General features: G+C 40.8%; 1 protein-coding gene across 1 annotated transcript in view; it reads right to left on the bottom strand.

Annotated features, from left to right (window-relative positions):
* The window catches only part of ITGB6 (integrin subunit beta 6), a 58,618-nt gene extending 37,233 nt beyond the window's left edge, over positions 1–21,385 (bottom strand). Inside the window, exons 1-2 of the mRNA XM_064661094.1 lie at positions 12,742–21,385; positions 11,853–12,090 (exon numbers count right to left, since the gene is read on the bottom strand). The gene's annotated coding sequence lies outside the window, so the exon portion shown is untranslated. The remainder of the gene's footprint in view (positions 1–11,852; positions 12,091–12,741) is intronic.
* Between the last annotated feature and the right edge of the window lie 823 nt (positions 21,386–22,208).

Raw genomic sequence — 22,208 nt, 5'->3', positions numbered from 1 at the left:
AAATAACTGTTTATCTTTCACTATGGGCAATGTTGCAAAATGCAAGTCTGTGGCTCTCCAAAAGATAATAAAATCTGTATAGGTTAAAACCCTTAGTACATTTTCACCCATACCTGGCACTTATAATACACAAAGATAGCACAGATCTCTCAACGTCACATACAACCCAGCTCTTAACTCCCAATGCTCTTCTCACACGCACACTCACCCTGAAAGCCTTGAAAAATATGGAGCAATTTAAAGTCTGAATGTCCCCTGGGCTGAGATGATTCTCAGAATATTTACAAAGGCAGGGGGAGGCATCTCCTGCACTTCAAAAAACATTTCTCTCTTCTGGTGAGAGGGGGGTCTCCCTTCTCTCCACCATATAGAGCCACCATATTCACATCCTCAACGCATCTTTAAGAGGCAAAGGGCTGCAATTCGTAGGTCAGAGGCAGGTTACTTTGTACTTGGAACATCTGGTGACTTTATTCTCTCCCTGGTTGGCTTCCCAATCAAATTGGACTAAAAAGCTCCTGAAAATCTCTTTGTGAGGAATCAAAGTAGACTTTAAAGTTTTGGTCAAACTTTTTAACCCAAAAGATAGTAACTGAAAAATATACAAAAGTCTGCAGGCTAAAACACTTTTTTCTTGAAGAAGACATATGTTCCATAGCTGTATAGTCAAGTGCTTCCAGACTCTTGGGCCAGCAGAAATGGAAGGCATTTTCTTTGGAAAGTCTGAGCAGAAATATATGCCTCAGCAGCCTGACAGACACAGTTCCAAATATGTTTTAGAGGATTTCTGTCAGTTAGCTAAGCAATGAAGCCTGAAAAAAGTTTCCAAGCTTGAAACTTTGATTCATCTCTAAACAACTAAAGGTGATTTGAGTAGCCACATAGCGGCGTGAGAGTCCTGAAAACAGGCCAGTCCAGCACAGACAGAAACCACAGACAAATACTGCAGTGACACTGGAAGGACTGTCCTGTCTCTGCCTTTGCTGCAGGACAGGTCTGACAATGCTTTACAAAGAGCTGGTAAAAACATTTAAAGAGGAAGCAACAGTCCCTAACAAACAGTTGTATTTAATGGGGAAATTCACAGTGATGGTGAATATGACTAATCAGCAACTTTTTTTTCAGTTGATACTACCTGCTATCTCTTTCTTTGTCAATCACCATGGCAAGAGATGGGTCCCGCTCCAACAGCAAATGGCATCCATCCAAAGAAACCACTGTAAGCATTTAGGTCCTGTATAAGTGACATGGAGCCTGTTGTAAGCAAAGGTCTGAACATACAGGGATGGAGCTGCTTCACTCCAGCTCCTGTGTTTTGGGGTGTACAAATATCATATCCCATTAGGAGCCTAGGACCAAAACACCCCTGTGTAGGGTGAGCCACAGAGGCCACCGAGACATGGCCGGGCACATGGAAAGGCAAAGGTGCTGTTTCCAAGCACACCTATGCACAGTGGAGAGCAGATTTGAAAGAAGAGGAGGAGTGTCTATAGCTCCTTCCAGAGGGTTGCAGAAGATGAAGAGCCACATAGAGGAAAGGAATTTTCCCCTCCAGCTCTGATCAAAGCAGGGTGTTTGGGATTGGTGACTCAGTCTGTGATTCATGCTCTGGTCTCCTCTGGTTTCCGGAGCAGCATGCTGCTGGTGGACGAGGGCAGAGAGTGAAGTCAACAACCTACCTCTGAACAAACAGAGAGGAAGAGAAGGAAGGAGGAGGAATTGCTCACCAACTGTGCGATGAGCAGCAGGCAGGCAAGTCAGGGAGTTTTCAACCCATGTTTACCTTACCCACAGCTCTGACCTGGCTGGTTCCAGCCGAAAGCATGAGCAAACCTCTGTTCTTGGTTTTCTTGGCATGGGTAAGCACCCTGAAAGATTTGTTTGCTTTTCAGATTTGAATACACACTCACACCCAAAGCAAAATAATCAAACCTCTGAACTGCAGAAGGGCTCAGTTGGAACTGTAGGAAAATCACCTGGCATTGGAAAAGGACTGCCAATCAGCCTATGACACTCAAACCTGGCCAGGGACTTCCACACAGCCCATCAAATCTGGCCTTGGTTTCTGTCTGTTTTTCATGGTTACATGGTACCTCTTATTTTCCCTACTTGATAAAAACCTGGGGCAGGGGTACCAGAGTAAGCACCTCTCCTCAAGGCTGGTGCAAGGCTGAGCATATTTGGGATGGGAACGACACTGAATACTGACTGCACAGCTCTTCAGACGCCTGCACTTCAGCTGAAGAACTTTCTGTAACTTACTCTATTCAGATTAATGCTAAATTCAGACCAGACCTGCTGTCCCCAGCACAGAAGGCCAAAGTGAGTCCTGAGCCAGGTGTGTTGGAGTGGCATGAAGGGAAAGACAACCCTTTAGCACAGCCCAGCAGCAAGCTGAGCTTGCTTTTGGAAAGGCCTCTCAGGTTATGCAAACACAACGTCTTCAGGCCTGACCATATAAACTATGGAGCTGGGATTAAATCACTTGTAAAAAGTGATTCCACCCTGGCTTTACACATAGAAAATAGTTTTAGAGCTGACCTTACTGAGACCTACAGAGGTGTTGTGCTTTGCTACAATACGTAGTTTGAATAAAGTTACTCTAGAATAACCAGAACAGATAAGAAAAGAGTGCTTAGCTCAGCACCCAAACAGCTGCTAAAAACTGAGGAAAATGGGCTCAGGTACTGCATGAAAGCATTTCTGAAGCTTCTCAGGAGTTATTCTGGGCTCAGTCAGCTTGATTTTCATTTACAGACACCCAGCGTTCAGGCCACTTGTTCCCACCAGTGGCTGACGTCTCTTTTTGGGAAAAGAGCAGGATTTAGGGTTTCAGGAGCTTTTGTGCAGAGTGCTGCCATCTTATGGCTACTCTGCTCCTCTGGAGTAGAGAAGTGAGGACTTTCAAACTCACGAGGGAAAAAGGTGTTCAGATACTGACAGGTCTGTTACCATTTAGCAATATTTTGCCTTGCAACTTATATAAGAATCTTTGGAGGCATTCACATATTTTTTAAACAATTTAGTCACTTATGTTATATTAGAGTTATAATTTAGTTTGCATGTTTTTTTCAAATTCCATCTCTCACAGTAAACAGAACATTGTACTTCTATTGTCTTTGTTATAAGCTCAGTTACATGATTCTGAAATGTCAGAAATTGTTTGCAACATCTTTGTCAATGTAAATTATTACTATATTTTATAAATTTTGCCTTATTCTTATGTGTTTCTTCTGGAAATAGGAAGGAAATTTAAACAAACCGTGTCTGTTCACATGTAAACAGGAACATTGGAAAAAACAACATTATATATAATGATTAGTGCTTCTACAATTCTTAAAGAACTGATCAGAACTGTTGATATTCTATATCTAATAAAACCATGCAAGACTAGGAACATGTAAATAGAACCACCTCTAAATAAAAATAAAATCAACTAAATCAAGTATTTTGATGAGGAAAACGAAAAGGATAATGCAGAGCAGATTTTCCCTAGCAATGTTTTCTAGGAGTTCAAAATGATTAATCGTGTAAATACTGGCACTAATATTAGATCCACTGATACATATGTTTCTTATCTCATACATTTGCAACTGCATTGCTGTGCTTTAGTTGGACACTTAGCACACAGATTTATCACGATTTTAAAACAATATTTAAAAAAATTTAAATCTTAACATTTTGTAGCATGTCAATATGACACAGGAGGCCATAGAGTCATGCTTTCTATCTGAACCCATACATTAGCAGAAATTTAAAAAAATACTATTGCCACAGCAGTACAAAGCAGAGGCCATAACACTGCAAAGGATCCCATGGATACTGAAGATGTGTCCTTTCATCTTACACAGCTCTGTTAATAAACTTATGAAAATTCATCATAAGGCTACTCAGACTGTTTGACTCTCTGGCAGAGAGGCAAATAGAAAGTGGCTCTACTCACCGTTATGCAAGAGCTAGGTTAATTCTTATTATCCAATTTGCAAGCAAATAACTTCCATTTCACTGTGATACCCACACCTATAATACTTTCTTCCTGTTACTCTTACTAGAAGATTGTTTCAGAGATTTCACTCTTCTCATGGCTGGAAACCTTCACAGCTCCAGCCTGGATAGACTAACTTTCAATTTATATCCATTTATTTTAATTACAACATTGTCTGGCAACTTAAATAACTTCTTTCCCTTCCTAGTATTTGCCCTGCCCTTTTTCCCCTCCTCTTGATATATTTATAGATAGCAACTATATATGCCTCATTCTTTGTTTTGTCCAATACTACTTTTCTGCATTTCTTTCAATGCTCTCCTAATTTTGAGTGACCGCTTTCGGTACCCCAGAGAAGCTTTGACCAGTGCCTCCTACAATGGTGTCCATACTTAGGTATCCCTTCTTTGAGTCTCCTATATCATATTTAAGAAGGATCATTTTTGCCTTTCCCATGGCTCCATCCCAGCTCTCTCAGCATCATTAAATGACTAACCAAGACCTTGTGGTCCTTCTGTTGTCCAACTGATCCAATTTACAACAGAAATCATTTCTACCTCCATTTGGATGTGGTCCAGCACTTGTACTATTAAATTGTACCCCACACCTTTAGCTCTCTGTTCCCTCACAATTGTATATAGGGGAATAATGGTACAGATATTTTTCTCATCTGACCACTCCACTTTTAGGAACAATGGAAAGTGTTAACACTTTGAAGGACTAGATGAAACAGTGACACTTGAAAATCTCTACACAATCTTAAAGTTGCCAAACAATGCCCTTTCCAGAGAGATGGTACCATACATACATTCCCCCAGTCCTAATACACTGTATTAAACAGTTATTGCTTATTTTCTCTATTTTATCTTTGCACCCTTATTTATTCTTTCTTGCAAAATGTGCACAAAATTTTCATATTACTAAGGTTAATTAATGAAGTTGTAGATGTGATGTCACTTTTTCATATGCTCTTTCTGTCTCCTTTGTTTTGGTAGATCTTTAAAGAAAAACTTGATCCCATACCTGAAATTTAATTTTGCTTCTTTGAGCATTTTAGGATGTATAACAGACACCATTTCGCTATAGGCCTACTACACTTTGTATTTAGTTTTCAAGTTTCTACAGATACTTCCCATCCTGATTCTATTTTACTCCATGATCTGTACCATCGTCTTCACAGAATTTACTTGGTTTGGGCACTGTCCATATAGGCTTTGATCTCTACCCCCTCCTTGCCACATACCAGACCCCCTTTTATCTGTGTGGTAGGAGAAACTCTCAGTCTTTCAAACATTGTTTACAGGTGGCATGTCTGTAAATTTGACAGATCTGACTGCATCCTCTTCTTCTAGGTTACCAAAATACTATTTTCACTGATGATCTGGTATGGTAGGGATTTCTTTCCCTATGACTTTCACGCTCATTGCTCACTCCTAATGTTGTTTTTTTTTTTTTTTTTTTTAAGGATTTGTAAGGTGCTAACACCCTTCACTCTCTACTTACAGTGCAAATTACAGATGTCTAAATTATTATTTAAATTAAATTAATTCTAATAGATTTGGAACCTTCAACCAATTTATATCACTAACTAATTCCTTTAGGTACAATATTTCAAAAGGACAAATTCTGAAAAACTAACTGGCCTATTCTTGTTCGTTCTTTCACTTATTTTGAGTTTTATCAAGTTGGGATAACTTTAGCTAGGTTATTTTCTACAACCAGCTGCTCTATGTCATCACTACCTAACAAAGACCACCTAGAATAGCATCATGGTAGTCCAGTGACTGCTCAGTGATGAAATCTGCCAGTTATTATGCCCTGGAATAACTGGCTCTATCGTTATCAGGAACATTTGCTTTATACTCTATTTCTGACGAGTTTAAATCTCCTGCAATGAGGCAATGCTTGGGAGTTTCTCTTCCATGTTTTTAGTAATGTGATTTAGATCTAAGTGTAACAGTTCCTTAGCGGTCCTTCAGAAGACCTTTAGTTTGACAAATTCCATTCTGCCTATGTTACCTTTCTCTGCCTCTGTAGGCAACTTCATTGCTACTGAGTGATGCCTCTCTACCTCTGGTTTTATTTCTAGTTTTCTTAACAGACTACACATTAGTTTAAGTGCATTTCAGCCACAGATTACCCATCCACCCTATTTCACTATTCTTGGAAGATTCGGAGTCATCCTGAATGCTGCAGTTCTAGCCTGTGTGTGTTTGCATGTGATTTTTGTACACAAACATCTCAGGTCCTCTTGTATGACTATGTGCAATTTTTTTTTAATTATCACATTCCTCTTATACCTGACATCCAGGCCACACACATCACATTCACACTCACATCAGGCACATCAGTGCTGATTTTGCCTGTCCATTTCTTTCCCCATTTCTTGCCCATCTTTGCTCCCACTTCTTTCTCTTCCATATATCCGCCACTTTCTGCTTTTCAGAACCAAGCATGAAAGTTACTTACAAGTGTCCCCCAGAGATTCTCTACTATTTCTTAGCTTACAATTCTTTTACTTACCATACTGATATATTAATATATATGTTGTTATCATCTGCTATTTTTTAGCATGCTACATGATCTAATCCTATTATATTATATTGAAATAAATTATAACAATCTCGGTTCCAGAAAATTATTACTGTGTTTGCTACAATGTAGGTCATGTAGTTTGTGTGAAAAATATTCTTTCTTCTCAAAAGTTACATGCCTTACAACACTCTTCATAATACCAATTCGTAAGACATCTGTTGCTCTTTATTATCTTGCATGCTTTAACACACCCTCTTCAGGAATGAAACCATGAAGTGGGAGCTTTTCCTTCAGGACAAATGCACTCACACAGATTTTCTCTGTTTTTTGTTCTTTCCAGTGCTCGCTCCTCAGTCTTTTATCCTACAATGTGATCTGGTACAGTTATATTTCATCTCAGAGATGACTGCATTGCCAGAGGCAATAAAATGGCTTCTGTCTTATAAACGGGACAAATAATAAAACTCCATGCACATACTCTGTGTGCATTTGTCTGGAATACACTCATTTTAGCTTAAAACTATGCTCTAACAGTACTGCTGACTTTATATTTATGAGGTAGTTTTAAAATAGCTTCAGTTAAAATAAGTGTGTTTTTGCATGAGAGAACTAAAGTGAAAGTTTGAATATAGTTTTGAACCTGAGTAACTATGTGAGATGTCTCATCAGTTCTCCTGGAGATATTTTAGTCATTGGGAGTTAATCATTACCTGAAATTACAGGAAAAACCTATTCAAAGCCATTCTACCATATAGTGTTGTGTTAGGGAAGAAATGCAGACACTGACTCATAGTTGTCAGTTATTTATTGAGTCAGTTATGCTGTGATTCTTTCCAACATTATTTTTGCTTTTGATTTACAGTAAGATACTGATCTGGTGGATGAGACTCTCTCAATTAGAGCAAGACCCTGCCCACCTTAATCAGGAGAGATGTTTGAGTGTCTAACTACCATAGGGTCACCAAAAAATTTTAAAACTGTATGAGAAATACACATAAGGGTAAAGAGGTTAATGAGTTAACATTTATTTGAAAGAGGCATCTGAATGCCCTTTTACATCAGAAAGTGATAGCTGTGCTCAACAGCTGAGAGGAACAGGAGAAGCCAAGGAAAAATTTAAACAGGTCAAACAGTGGTGCTATGGTTGCTCCCAGTGACTGTGACAAGTCATGGATAAGGAGATAAGCAAACCTCCGGGAAACAGCAGACACAGGGCTTGGGCTGACACACAGGAGGTGCCTCACTGCACTTTCTGTAGACACAGTCAAGAACAAACTTGTTCCTAACTTGGGGATATCAGATGCTTACTGCTACAGAGTACACCTTTCTTTCTGTACTACAAAGCTAGGCAAGTTCCTCTCTGGCTCTGTAGTGTGTGAACTTTCTTGAATGTAGGAAAAACAGAAATTCCTTCTTCTGCCTGTGTCATGTTAACCTGAAGATTAGACAGGATGGGTACACGACCTACAAGTCAAAAATCACGGTAACCATTTCAGGTAAGATTATCTAATAGATAGTGTCAGCAGTGGCCTGAATATGCTAATAATGTCTTGTGGAAAGTGCATATTTTTTATGTTCTCATGATGTCAGCATTTTCTACCTCATTGTGAAAGTTGATCAATATTTATGGTTTTAAACATACAGAGAAGCAAACAAAACCATTGCAGTTATTTATTCAGACACACAACTATCCACAATGTCTGTGCAGTCATATTACTGATAAAATCACTCATTTTTGCTAGGTCTCCTTCATCATCAGCTTTCTCATGTGGAGTAATAAAGCCTATTTTTCCTTCATTCTGAACTGATGTTTATGTTCTCATGTTTTACCACCTGATTCATCCTCACCACTTTTATAGGAATATTTTTTTTTCTTCCCCCGCTGCTTCAAAAATCCCTTCTTATGTTTATTTGCTATGCTTGTGGATTGAGCAATGACAGTTTGATTTAGTTCATGCTTCTGAACTTCCATGTCAATGAATCTTTCAAGACTTGGCCTTTTGCTTACATTTTTCTAAGTTCATAGTCTCCATAGTGTATAGTTTTCTTTATGAACCTGGTACTGTGCTTCTTCTGTTGTTATAGTGATGCTTGAGGGAGATTGTTCCTTGAAAGTAATTGTTCCACTCTTACAACCAGAACCAGTCTAGGTTCAGGGCATCACAAGCTCCAATCTGCACAGCCTTCCTGGCTGAAGAAATTCCTGAGTGCAGCTCTTGTAGCAGAAATCTGACAATCTCTTTTGTTTATAATGTCTATTAAGACTCTGAATAACAGCACAGGCATCACAGAGGCTTGATTCTATTTCACAAGGACAGCAAGTAAATATTGCCAGAAAAATAACGGTCCACTGTCAGGAGCAAGGGATTTCCAAATCTGAGCCTGAAAGCCTGGGTGGAGGACAGCCAAGCACAGGAGATGTGGAAGCCAGGAAAGGGTCAGAGAGGGAGCAAAGCTTGCTGAAGCTGATTTTTAAAAACCATTGTAGGTATGGGCTGTAGCTTTAATATCCGTTGCTGTTGGATGAGATTAATTGCTGCTAGCATGGCACTCAAGGAAGCAAGAAGTATCTTCTAGGGATAACAAGGTTCATCATTCCAAGTAGGTTTTCTGTCCTGGAGAGAAATGACAGCATTTGCAGTCCTATCCCTAGACTGTTCTGCTAAGGGAAAAAAAACCAATCTCTCCATGACCCTAATAAGACACCTCAGCAGACACAGCCAGGGATCTTTATCATACGAGTGCCATTCCTAGGTAGTCTGTCAGAGCCTCATTTCAGGGGCAGCGCTAAATGAAACCTCATTTGGACCAAGGTCTACCCAAGGATTGCCTCATCAGCCTTCAGGCTGTCTGGGTGCCAGCAGTGGGAAACAAACCCTAAAGGAGAAACCTATCCCTGGATTTGCAACTCTGTAGCCTAGGAAAAGGATGAGAACTGCTGCCAGAGCAGCACTCCTCCAGCTCTGCTCTACTGAACTTACTCGCCTGCTTTGGGTGCTACCGGGAAAAAGTGCTGAGTAACTGTACAGGAAAATCAGATGAATTCGTTTGTGTTTTCTTTTATGTAGGGTACCAGAGAATGCCATTCAGATGCTGACCAGGGGACAGACATCTGATTTAAGAGGCATATTCCTATCTTCCTAAACTTTCAAAAAGAAATATTGTTAATGACAGGACAGGCATCTCATGCATCCCCAAGCTCCTTCACTCTGATAGCTTGAATGTTTAATCAAAGCTTTGACAGAGGAGTAGATCAGGACTACTGTATCATTTTCCCTTCAAGGCATGCTTCAGCAACCTGATGCAGATTGCTAGGTCGATGAGATATATCAATATTGTAAGACACCACATGTCAGGCTGAACACATTGAAGGCTGTGTTAAATTTGAACATAGGTCATGAATCACTCAAACTTATTCAGCCAACCAGAATTAATATGAAAATTATGAGTAATAAGGGGCTTTTGTTTTGTTTTTGTATAAGCAGGAGGATGAGGCATCTGAACAAAGGTTCATATGAGACAACAACTGTAACTCTGCTCATGTAGGAATGGTTCAGACATTTGGATCACGATGCAGAAAAATCTACATTTGTGTTTTCTTGAAGACTTCACCCTAGCTTTCTGAGAATTAAAACTTTGACAACTTGATTTGGGGAGAGACTGTTAAAACCATCAAGTCTGGTAAAAAATAATAAAACAAAAGCTTTTAAGAAAGCTTCCCCCTATATCTCCTGAAGAGAGAACAGATCATGTTAAAATTGAATGCTACTTTAATTAGTTTTTCTCTTTTTCACCATTTATAACCTTGTTAGCTAAATTTTCTTACAAAGATAATCTGTAAGGTTATTTTAGATTAGATCTCAAACACAAACTCAGTCACTAAAGTGCACTGAATAGTCCTTGACTTTACTGTTACTAACAATGACTCTATGCCCTACACACCATGATAAGTATTTACATGTTCTTACATACTTTGAACAATATGTCATCATGATTCATCATCCTTTATCTGTCTTTGTTTTTGCTGATTTTGCTTCTTTTATAGCTCATCTCTGTCTAGACCAACACACAACTCCTTCTAAACACAAGCTTAATGATACCTAGACATGTAAGCTCAGATGGGGAAAGAGATGGTGGTCTCATCAGATTAACCATTTGCTTTTCTATTTCAGTACCATGGAAAAATTTTGCTCTCAGAAAAAAATTTTTTTCCTCCTTATTGTGGGATGTGCATTGATGAAGCATCTGACATTCACTGCAGACTATTATTGAAAGCTCTTGCTGCAATAAGATTACTCATTCACTTTTTGCACATTTTTGGTAAGTGTGTGGTACCTCAGAACCTGTACCTGTCACTGGGGCTGGCACAGAAGCACTCACTGAGCTCCACACAGCTCTACTAGAAGGAAGAGGACTGTTTTTTGGCATCAGGAATAGCAGTAGCTCATTGTTCATAAGTGGCACAATCATCAGAGGCGGTGGCACAGCAAAAGAAGCGCTGAGAGCACTGCAACCAGAGATGCAAGTAACAGGTCTATTCATAGCCCTGCTTTTCCCCAGGGAATGGCATCTTGCGAGTGACTTCATTAGCTGCTGACAGCAGACAGACTGCGACGCGCTGGGAGCGAAAGGGAAACACTCATCAGATGGCCCCAGCCACAACTGAGGAAATGCACAGAAGAGATAACTGGCAAGCATGGTCCTTTCCTCTCTGTTCAGAAGAAGTTAGTCACATCCCTGAATGCAATGCTGTATTTCTTTTCTTTTGGCAGGGCTCTCTTCTTGTGTACAGACTCACTCTGCACAAAGGGTGCTGCTGTCGATTCAATGCACCCTTGGAAACTACCCAGGCTGTGGGAGATGGGATCTGAATTCCAGATCAGTTGCTAATTGTAAGAAAAAAACCCAAAAGTCTTGGCATTTGTTACTTTTAATAGTCAAAAGAAGACACCCACCAAGCCTTGTTACCTGCCATGCAAATCTGCCCTGTGTTTGACTTCTCGCACTGTGTGCAATAGAACTTCCCTCACTGCATGGCCAACAGGATGTGTGCTCTCTTAGGTGTCTTCAATGTATTTACTCACAGAACAGGGTCACAGAGCCCAAATGACCCCTACCCATAAAAGCAGGGATCCCCACTCCCTTCACAAGATTAAACACATCCCTCCCTACCAAACTAACTTAGAGGGTATTGTTTGTTTGCCTGCCAGTGCCCTCCACGCTCAAAAGATCTTACAACAGCTAAAGAGCTGAGAGCTGAAACACAAGGTTTTCTATACACAGGCACTTCCTACTTTGCCCCAAAAGTTTACAGAAAAGCACATTGCCTTACCTGCCGTTCCCCAGTACACTTGCGCGTTTTTCGGGTGCAGAGCAGACTTGCCAACATCACAGCCATTCTTGCGCTGCAGCCCAGCTTTCTGCTGGATCTGTCTTTCCGTCTTTCTCCGTGTGGCAGCTGCCCTGCTGCTTGTCAGCCCTGAAGCCAAGCCTCCTTTTTAAAAGCACACCACCATCCTCCTCCTTCTAACTTCATTTTTCTCTGTGGATTCTCCAGGCTTGCCGAGTGTCTGTGTTTCAAACATTAATACTTTGATTACTGGCTTTCTTTAGCAGGTTTTCTACTCTCCAAACCCTATCTCCTATAGAAAGTTTGACAAAAACTGGCCTAAAATGCCATTAATTGAAAGTCCTGTTCTTCCCAGAAGAAACGCTAGTAGTCCTTCATAACCAAGCAGGCTATTTATAGGAATGGTGACAGTACAATGAGTATGAGGCTGTCCAGACAAGACAGGATGATAGAGGCTGTTCATAAAATCAAAACTGGAATTCACGTGCTGTGTGTCAATAGCGATTTAAGCAACCACTTTCTTTCTCCATTCCAGAGGGAAGAAATAAAAGCCCTCTTAGCAGAGGGACACACAAGACATTGTCACTGGAATAATGAATCCATTATTTTAAAGAATAATGTTGAAGTTTTGTGTCTCTTATAATCCTAATCCCCCCTCTTTCTGTAATGCAGTGCTTCCGTCTCTTGTGCACCTGCTTTCACACTTCCCAAAGGAGCTTCTTCCCCATAAACTGCACTGCAGTTTCATCTTAACAGACATATAACTAGGTTCTTTAATCTGAGCAGCAGAATACAATTAGTTTGGGATAAAGAACAGAGGGATCCCAGAAAAGCCCCAGACAAAACCAGAAAGGCAGGGAGGCAGAATTACCTTAGGGAATGCACAAGGAAGCATCAGTGCCAGCTGGGTTGTGAATCAGAACAGCAAACAGCTGTAACACTTTCTTCTAAGGTACTCGGTGGGAAGCCAGGCATAAAGAACAGAAGCATCCCAGTGTACACATCATTTCCCTGTGCAGGAGATGAGGAGCTGGGGAAGCACTGTAAGAAAAGGAAAAACATGTTTAAAGCAGGTAGAGATGAAATAAGGATCTAATGTAGGGTTAGGAATGCTCCTAGTGAAGGATTAGAAAAACTTGTGAAGAGGCAGGAAAATCACATTACTTGGAGTGGGGCTGGAAGCTGCAGTGCCTGGGGCACCCTGCAGTGGCACAGTGGGCTCAGCAGCCCACTGGCCCCTTCCCCATGGCCAGGCTGCCCTGATACAGGGGCAGAGAAGACCAGTGCAGACCTCACGGGTTCCAACTGAAGACCCCTTACCACCAGAACTGCCACTTTTCCCTCTACCTACAGTAATAAACAAAGCCACCACCCAATCTCTGAAAGACCCAAGTAGGAAGATAACAATCAGCTCATGTTCCACTCTGCCTTGTCAGCCCTTTGGGCTGATGCACATAGGTGGAGAGGCAATGACCCCCTGTGCTGGCTCTCCCCGTGTTTGAAGGCATGTGGGGTGTGCTGCCAGGGAACAAACACCCTGTACTGTCCTCTCCCCCGCCCACCTACAAAGACATGAAGCCCCTTAGCAAACTTCGCCCACCTTGCACTTACGGGTGACTCCCACCTGAGAGCTGGTGGCACAGTTCCTGCAGCAGCTGTGGGGTCCCTCGCAGGCTGGGTGATGGGGGTGCTGCAGTGCATCCCCACGACGCTCTGCACCACTCGAGCTCTGCTCAGCCTGTCCCTGTCCTGGGCCACTCTCAGATGGGGCCAATTGAACTGCAATGTGGCACTCAGTGAGGACCATGTTTGGAGAGCAGAGCCCAGGGAGACAAACCGTGGAGACTGCTAGAGGTTACTTCTTTAATGTCAGTGTCACTCATGACTGTGTTTGCTTTTTGACAGAAAGTTGCCTTGGGTCAGAGACGGCTCTGTGTTTAGTCCAGCCTGTGCTGGGGTGTGAAAGGACAGTGGTGGAAGGCAATTTTCCCACAGAAGCATCCAAGTGGCAGAGGTGTTTCAAAGCAGAGGGAGAAGGGGAACAAATGACAATCAAAAGAGCTTCAGGGAGCCAGGCATGGACCCAAAATGGAATTAATGAATGAAGCAGTAAGGTCAGAGTAGAAGAAATAGGCTACATTGTAAGAGAAGAATCCCTTAGAATTGGACAGAAAAACTATCACAGCACAAATTTTGCTCTGAAGGAGAAGTAACATCTGTGGCCCCCCTATAAACCCATATCATGGCTTTTCACCGATATGTCCCTGAAAGCTAATTAGAACCTGAAGTCGTAAATTGGCAGTTGATTAGGAGGCCAGAAGCACCAAAAAAACATGGATACCGCAAGAAAGCCCACTGTGCTTCTCCAGCCAGGAGCCATGTGGGGTGGGCAGCACTTTTCTGCCCTCCCCATTTTTGACTGACAGTCAGGTACAGTGAGACATAAATTGCCTTGGCAAATTGTGTCCGGTGCATGGGTTACTGAGCAGCAATTCCCCGATGTGCCAAAAGCCCAAGCCACTTGTGGCAGCTGAGGAGCACAAGGCAAAGGGAGGCTGAGCTGAGGCAAGGGGGACTGAGCTGTCCTGAGGGCAGCAGGTGAGATCCAGCACATCAGCAGCACCAGAGATCTCCTCCGCCCTCTCACAAATCCAGCAGCCCAGCCCCATGCACCAGGTGCTGATATGCATTTATAGGCATTTATATAATACCAATCAGAAAGACGATTTTCCTGAGCTTTTACCATCAATGTGGCACTAGGTCTGTGACACACTAGGGAATTCCATTATGGACCTTTAAAAATGGAATTTAAATGGCTACAGAATGACTTGCTAATAATAGGTGGCAATAAAACCTCTCTACTTAATACAAATATCACATGAAAAGAGGGAGACCAAGCGCTTCCATATTGTGTTTGCCTTCCACACACCTTCCAATAGACATGACTGGATTTTTGCTTTGATACCTGGAGGAATATATTGCTAACAACTAGAACTGAATTTGTACTTAGATATGTATTCCAGGGAAAAATATTACCCAAGTTGTCTGCAGTGGTAGCAAGTCACTAACTTTTTTTTTCTTTTCTTTATACAGGCACAGAATTAAAACATTAATTACCTTTTTAAATAAAGCTGTAAGGCTTGATTCATCTCACATGTAATTTTGTAATTTTGATCCTGTTGATTGATTTACTTCTTCAGTAATCCCTAAGGATCAAGAGTCATGGAAAATTTGAAGTGAAAGAGGATGTTTGTTAAACACAACTACAGGTGCCTTAATGCACAAAAAATAAGTAAAACCAGAAAATATTTTCCCTGGAATAAAATGCAAACCCCCTTAATCCCCAGAAATTCACTGCTTTTCTTCAGAACAAGCATTTATTGGCAACATACACTTCCCTGAACTAGGTAAAACTCCCAGCTGCAAGAACAGTGGTGGTAAACCAGAGGTTTGAACATGCAATGAACAAATTACATGTAGAATTATTTTTGACAGGCTCAGTGAAATCAAACGCTATCATTGCTTATGGCAATCCACCTCACTGACCATATTGAATTTGCCTAGATACATCCCTGAGAGCAAAAACTGCAGCTGCCTGGCATAAAACCTCTAGATACAGAAGCCAAAAAAAAATCCTGCGTAAGAACTTTATCAGAGCAGGGAGGATAAACCCCTTTATATCCCTGCTATGCAAACTTAAGTGATAGAAGTACCTGAATATTTTATGGGACAGAATCTTCTGATATATATTTATTCAAGGTGTCCAAATACCTCAGGTCTGTGTTTTTGAAAATATTTACTTGATCTGTGGTTAAATCTTTGGGTCAAATTAGTGCTAAGTTAAGTCACACCACTTTACATCATGATGGACAAATATTGCCTTTACTTGATGTGTAGATATAAAAGGGGCTGGAGGTAGTGGTGGGATCAGTTTATATGTTATTACTTCTATTACCCTGCTACCTTAAGCAGAAACAGAACTTCATGGTAGAAATTGTACAAATATCCTTAGATACAACTCATACCCAGAAACCCCACACAGATGAATTAGTTCCACAGCAACAGAGGTAAATTTTGCACAGGAGTTGCTAGAAAAGGGGCATGGCAAGGGGGATGGACTCAGAGCATGATGCAGTCTGTTAGCAAACTGCAGCAGAAGACCATATGGACTGAGGAGGGATTTTGTGATACTACAGGAGCAAATGAGCTTTGCTTCTGCTGTCTAGAAAGGGGACTGCTGAGCACTGTGCTGGGGAGAAATCAGGGTCTGCCCCAGACCAAGTAAAGTGTCAGAAATTACTGTTCAGAACAGAATTTAGTAGTAAATATATGAGTTCTATTTTATCACTCATAAGCCTGGGTGGAATAAAATGTAATGTAGGGTTAATAATCTCAAAGTATCAATAAGGAAAATTTATATCAAAATATGATTTCCATAATTAATAAAACAGGCAACTATTATACTATGCAATGAATGGTTACATGTGTTTTGTGAGACTGAGTTCTTAGCAACCCCACAGATCATTTTATTACAACTTTACAATTGCTTTTTTAAAACATTCATAAAGCAGTAAAATATCTGAATAAGCCAGAATGAGTCTTATTTATTTATTACTGTTATTTATTACACTGCATAAATGGACACTGGCCTTAATTCATGTTTAAAAAGCAAAGACATTAAAGTGATGCATAGTTACAGCAACCCTAACAAAGCATCTAAACTTCAAACATATTATTTTCACAGCCAAATCAATTTCTGAAAAACCTTACACAGTAAAGGATATACTATTAAACCTTCCATGTTATTTATACAAATTATAAAAATAAATGAGCATTGACAAACTTATCCATATTTCAGAATGAATTATGTTCTCTTTTGCAGCCAGCATCATATTTGATCAAGAAACTCGTTGGAACCATGGGGAATTTTTTTTTTCCAATTCGTCAGTTGAATGTGCTTTTTAACATTATTAGCTGCAAATTAAAGTGATAATAGAAACAGACCTAGAATATATGCTCTGAAGCCTTTAACCATGCACTGCACTACTTACCACTCAGGACAAACCTTTCAATTCAGAAAGTGTTGAATGTATTACCAGGCCCAATGTCCAGAACCTCTGCTACACATATCATTTGTCTCTGCTGTGGTAATAAAGAGATTCCTGGCACTCTGGTATTAAGAAACCAGAAATAATATATTAGTTTTACTTTTCCACTGCTACTTAATATGAATGCATACAATGGAGCACGTACTTTAGAAGACTATGAAGATAGTATCCTATTGAATGACAGACTGTCTGGTTGATTTACATGAAATACCAAGTGCTTGTATGAGAAAAGGTTAAAATTAGATTGACGAGCAAATGTGCTACCAGACTGCTGGCTGACAAATGGCAAAGTTATGCCAACGTATTACTTATTCTGGAGGCGCCCAAGAAGCAAGCAGGAGGATAGTAATTCATGTGCTAGAATACATTCACATTTAGCATAAACAAAGAGTCCTCAGGGTCTGCAACAGGAACATATTAGCTACATGTAATTTATGCCAACCACTAAGTCAGTGGAACAATTTCATTATTAGATACAGAATTTGAATGACTTGTGATTTCTTAAGTCAAGAGTGGGCTGCTCTACTGTCATTTAAATTATTTCAGAATAATGCCCTGATGAATGACTACATTGTTCTTCCAATAAATTGACTGTTGTGCTACATCTTCCTTCCTGCTACCAGTCACACAGTGAAAATACAGATTAGTCATGTAGCTTCTCACAGTAGCTCTTAGATTATAGTCTGTTGCTTCTTGGTCACCATAAAGAGCATTCTAGTTCAGTGGTGGTGACTCCTTTCCCTTTATCCTTTCCTTTCAGGAACTTTTGCTGAGATCCATGCACCCATCTACACTAAAGCGTGTTCACTAAAAGGTGTGAACTAAGTAAAAATTTCAACTTGAAGGCACTTGGGGGTTTAAAATTCAGCAGTGAAGATGCATCACAAATTGACCTTTGCGCTGTGGGCATGCAGCAGGTCTGAAAATTAAGTTTTATAATTCTATGGGTGCAAAAATCAATCCATCAGAGATGCAGGGCACCTCCGTAAGCATTAGCTTTAATGACAGGAAGCTGGATAATGGTGATAATGAATACCAACCAGTCAGATGTAGCTCAATTTTGCCTATGAACTAAAAACAGCATTCTGAAAGAGATAGAAACAAGTTAAATTACTGAAATCTGCTACTTTTAAACTCATCCTACAGGGCTTAACTAGTTACACTTTGAAAAGCTGGACAACAAAAAACTGTATCTTTCTCCCTTCATAGCTAATGGCAATGCTGCAGTTTACCCCTGTGGTGTTACAGGTTGGCTATAGAGTGAATTTTTCAACATGAGAACATGAATTAAATAGGAAAGCAGAGCAGACAATATGGGCTTGAACCTGCTCTTCATTGGAACAACTTTCTGATATTTTGATAATATGAAATTTCATTAACACTAAAGCTTTAACAGACCCAAACCCCTTTGCCAACCTGTTTCCTTAGGGAAAAATGTTTGTATTTCCTTTTCAATCGCCATGACAGACAGCAAGTTAGGGGAGGGAGATAACTGTCCCCATCAGTCATCACCTTGTCAGGATGACTGGCAGTCAGTAGCCTTCAGGCTTGCTTGAAAAGCTAAAGCTAGTTAAGATCTTCTTAAGTCTGGACTGGAGAGACACCTCTGGACCTGCTGCCCCTCAGTGACACCTGAAAAGCTGGTCCAATATTCTATGCCAGGTCTTTAACATGTCTGTTAGTTTCTTCTTCTTCCAAAACTACTGTCAAGTAACAGGGAAGGGGAAAAAAATGGAATTCAAGGTTTGAACCACAGCAGGGGCTCTTTTTAGCCTCCCCCACCTGCAACATTATTCTTGCAAGTGATTGATGACCAGGGATATATATGCAGGAACAATTTGTTATTATCAAAAATAATACACTAGAGTGCAAAATAGCCTCTATAAAAAGAGTAGCCATTTCTGGAAAAATCTCCACTTTAAAGCTATGATAATTGAATGGAGTTTACCACCAGAGCCTTCACAAGTAGCTGTTGGAAGCAGTTATTAAAGTAGGTATTAGGCTAGACTGAGATCTTGTGCAAACAGTTGTAGCTCCCGTGAGTACAATCACACTGACAGGCTGGTTTCAGTCCTTTAGGCAAGAGAGAGGCAAAAAAGTGAGAGACGCTAGCAGAGCATCTGCTAGTTAGATCAAAAAAAGTCTGTCTTGTTGGCAGAGCTATTGTCCTTTGGTCACACCAATCCTAATTTGAGTCCTGCTTGCAGCAGCATACAAAACCTGTGACAAACATAGTCATGCTGACATTGAGCTGGATGCCAAAAGAAGATAATCACAAGTACTTGAGACTGCAAAGAAAAAAAACAACAAAAAACCACAAAAAACCCAACCACACACAGAGGAGGAAAGATTTCAGGTCTGAAACTGGAAAAAAAAAAAAAAAGTGTATTTTTCTCCCCAGCCCTCATTCAACATACAAAGCAATACTCAAAAACTGCAAACACATGCCTGCATCAGATGTTTTTCAAGAAATTCAAGTCTTTGTCTGTGCACGGCTTAGCCTAAGGCTAGGGCATGTGGAAAACAGAGAAATACTTTATTTCCAGACTTACAGTATTTTTATTCATGACTGTCTATGAACTCTCCTACTTGTTCTGGTTGCTCTTTGGGTCTTTTATTGTGCCTGATACAGCAATCTGGCCTGGTCCAGAAGTGAATCATCTAATTACTTTGAAGAGTCACAAAATCCCTGTCAGAGATTAACAAATGCTTCTTGTAGTTCACATCTAAGAGCAAGGCTGTGCAGGTCAGAGCTGCTGGCCAGGCCTGAGGCACTCGTGATGCAGTCCAAGGCTGAGTGTCCAGCAGAACAAGAGGTGAACACAACAGTCTGAAATACATTGGCAAGATGATTCTCTTTGGCCAAAAGGGATGATGCAAAAAGTTTCTGCGACTTGAAGCGCTAATATGCTCTGTGGGTTATGGTTAATTTATTAATTATATTCAAGCTGTACTACAGACAGAGAAAAGCAGAAAAAATAACAATTTCTGTGGGTCTCTCCTCCCACCTGTTGCATCTGTATTAGTAATTTGGATATTGACTTGCGGAGCAAGAAGTTGTCTTTAATGATCATTGTAAGGTTTTCTTGAACGAACTTTGCACAAATGAGCTGCCTTTTCTATATTACTCTAAATACTTTGCATAGTTTTGTGTTGTAGTTTTTGTGATTTTTCGTCTAGCCCCCAAGATACTAATTTATTTTCAGAGATTTATTTATATCCTGAAAAGGTATTTGTTCCTTTTACACTGTGTTTTGAATGAATATATTTTCAATTGTCTTGACTCTTATGAAGACATAATAATAATAAAAAGGATTCTCCCAAGAATACATGGAAATAGAGAGGCTTTGAGTTAATGAGGAAAAGGTTTATAACTCTGGCCTCTGTTGACTGTTTGCAGCCTGCTTGACTTTTTCCAGAATTCCCTTGCTGTTTGGCTCCTCTTGTGTTCATCTGTCCCACACAAGTTACTTGTCAATTCTCCCTGACCCTGCCTGGAGCATTTGTGTTTTTGGTAACATTGTGGTTTTTATTAGATTCTTTTATTTTTCCTTTTTTTTCCCCTTGTCTTCTGTGCAGTGAAGACATCCTTACGCATTTCATTAATCGAAAGAAAATTACAGTTTTTATTTTCGTCCGATAAAGACAATCCTATTGTTATCTCACCGATGAGTAAAAACATATTATGAGAAATGTGAGCACTTGCACTGTACTATGCAAAGGCAGGATAAGGTTTTGCTTTTAATAACAGGTAACTATAAATGCACCACAATGACATACTATGAATGGGTGTTTACCTTTTCTGATTATTTCCGCTTACACTGAAGATGCCCTCTGGCGGCTGCATCACGAGAGCTCATTATTTGACCCTGTGGGTAAGATCAGCAGCAGCAGCAGAAAGAGCCCGAGTCCCAGCCAGCACAGAGTGCCCCTCTGAGCCCAGGGCTCTGCACCCCTCACTCACCTTGTGAGTACAATTATAAAAGGGCAGGTCCAATCGTTGTGTTTCCTGATGCAGCACAACATCGCTTAGAAAATTAATTGCAGCCTTAAAACAGGGTAGCACTGCACATTGCAGGGCTGATCAGATGATCCCCATCTGGAAGAGATGAGCTGTGCATATGCTTACTGTAATACACGCAATGGTATGGTTTGTCCTGAATTGTTTTCCCAGAGACAATTGGCTTAGTTTCATCTGCAAAATATTTTTAGGAGAGGAATTCCTGTAACTACTTAATTTTTTTTAATAAGTGTAATCTCAATTTTCAACACTTCAGTACAAAATTCACCCTAGAACAGAGGGTAACGACACCGAGTCAAGACAGAGCTAGACCACTCTCAAAAACAGTTTACCTAGAAACAACTTAAACTCCAAAGTGTTTCCACTCTTGTACACAAGCTTACATACCTACTGCTTGCTTTATTCCATAACTTCTGCAGCTCAGGAGATCAGGGTGCAGTGACTTGCTTGAGTGCAAAGTGACAAAAGGGCTTTTTGCTGTGTGAAGCCTGTGAGTTGCTGATGAGCTGCCTCCTTCCCACTCACATTAGAACCCACTGCCTACCAGCAGCTGGAACTTGTTGAACTGTGGAAAGTGAGCAGGGCAGGGCTGAAGGAGGTCACGAACCTATGGTACACACAGCTGGGAACTTCTGGAGCATTTCATTCTATCTAGCTGCACTGGTCTTTCTTAAAGCTGTTTGAAATCTAGCTTTCATTCTGTTCTGGCAAAGACAGCAACACTTGCAGCTCTTTGAACACTCGCTCCTCCAACTGCACTTGAATGTTTTCTTGACATGAGGAAGACCTGGAATATGTCACCCCTTGCTGCAGACCCTGCTGTATGCCTCCCTCCCCTCTCCCAGGGCCAAGGTTCCCTGTGCACGAGGGCCCAACTCTGATCCAGCCCAGCTGTGTATCCTTGCTCAGAGTGCTGGAAAAATGCTGTGAGAAAGCCTGGGGAAATAGGAAAGGTAAAACTATGCACCAAGGTAGAGCTATTAGGACAGGATTGTCAGTACCTCAAGGGTTCAGGAGGGAAAGCAGCAACATGGAAAGGGTATAAAATCTAAAGGAAGAGCAAAGGCTAGTCAGGAAGCATCAGGTCAGTTTGTTGGGACAAGTCATCAGTGTCAGGGGCATTGATGGAGCTTGAGAGAGGACAGAAATGTGGCAATGCTGAGGGTCTGCTCCAGGGAGCTGCAGGGACTGACCCTTCCCCTCCCGCCC

This window comes from Pseudopipra pipra, chromosome 7 (assembly GCF_036250125.1).
Source record: "Pseudopipra pipra isolate bDixPip1 chromosome 7, bDixPip1.hap1, whole genome shotgun sequence".
Taxonomy (NCBI): domain Eukaryota; kingdom Metazoa; phylum Chordata; class Aves; order Passeriformes; family Pipridae; genus Pseudopipra; species Pseudopipra pipra.
This window is presented reverse-complemented; position numbering and strand designations above follow the sequence as displayed.